The sequence below is a fragment of the Malaclemys terrapin genome, chromosome 20 (assembly GCF_027887155.1).
Source record: "Malaclemys terrapin pileata isolate rMalTer1 chromosome 20, rMalTer1.hap1, whole genome shotgun sequence".
Lineage (NCBI taxonomy): Eukaryota > Metazoa > Chordata > Testudines > Emydidae > Malaclemys > Malaclemys terrapin.
Window position 1 is genome coordinate 14947839 of NC_071524.1, and position 1492 is coordinate 14949330.

Genomic DNA, 1492 nt, shown 5'->3' on the forward strand with positions numbered 1-1492 from the left:
GGTGACCAGACAGCAAGTGTGAAAAATCGGGACAGGGGGTGGGGGGTAATAGGAGCCTATATAAGAAAAAGCCCCAAATATCGGGACTGTCCCTATAAAATAGGGACATCTGGTGACCCTACGTGGCTTCCACTCCTCAGAGCGCTGCTTGGTCCCATTTTGGAGTTTAACGCAGCCACATCTTCAAGCCCCTCTGCAGCTGGCCGCAGATTGCAGCTGTTCGTGCCTTTCAGCATAACAGCCCCCCATCTCGGCTCTGCCTGTCCTCCCAGTAGAGCTGACATCCTGAGTGACTTATCACTCCGACAGAAAGAAGAGTGGTAATAGGGAGGGGAGGGGAGGGGATGAGAGTGCACACACAGCCCTTGCCATGGGGCAGAAGAGGTGCACACTGAGCTGCTGGCGTAGGGGGAGAATGGGAGACCCTGGTATGGGAGGAGGAGGGAATGGGGGGCACACAGAACCCCTGGCTGGAGTGATATTGGGCAACAGGGGATGGATCACTTGATGATTCCCTGTTCTGTTCACTCCCTCTGGGGCACCTGGCATTGGCCACTGTCAGAAGATAGGACACTGGGTTAGATGGACCTTTGGTCTGACCCAGTATGGCCGTTCTTATGAACCTGTTATGGGGGGAATGGGAAATGGGGGACACAAGCCCCTGGCATGGATGGGGAGAACAAGAGACAATGTTATGGGGGGGCAGCCCTGGGGAGGAATGGGAGCACACAGAGCCCCTGGGGTGGGAGGAGAGAATGGGGGGCACACAGAGCCCCCAGGGTGGGGGTGAAGGAGAACAGGGGGCACACGGAGCTCCTGGGGTGGGGGGGAGAATGGGGGGCACACGGAGCCCCCGGGATGGGGGTGAAGGAGAACAGGAGGCACACGGATCCCCCGGGGTAGGGGGAAGGAGAACAGGGGGCACACAGAGCCCCCAGGATGGGGGGGGCAATGGGGGGGGCACACAGAGCCCCCAGGAAGGGGGGGAGGAGAACGGGGGGCACATGGTGTGATGTAGGGGGTGTAGGTCGCAGGGAGACCCTGAAATAGGAAGGAGCGTGTTGGGGGGGAGAAGTAAGGGGGGCCCAGTCCAGAGAGAGCACCCAGCTGGTGGGAGCGGTACCCCCCGGGCCATGCTGGGTAAGGGGTGCCCCCCCCCGGCGCAGTCCCCGGGAGGCGCGGGAAGTGAGGAGCGGGGGCAGCCGGTAGCTGTGCTGGGGGGGGGGGGTGGGCTGTGCTGCTGCGGTACCCGCGAGCGGCGCGAGGCCACGGGGATGGGCTGACGCGCTCCCCCACGTGGCTGCAGCTGGCCGCGGGGGGTGGGGGGACGGGCGTGTGACGACACCGCCTAGAACCTTGAGACTCCCAAGGCCCGCCTCCGCCCCTAGCCCATTGGCTGAAGCCGGCCCCGCCTATTGCACGAGCCGATTGCCCCTTCGCCCACCGCTGATTGGTTGAGCCGCGGCTTCTCATGGGGGGGCGGGGACCTCGC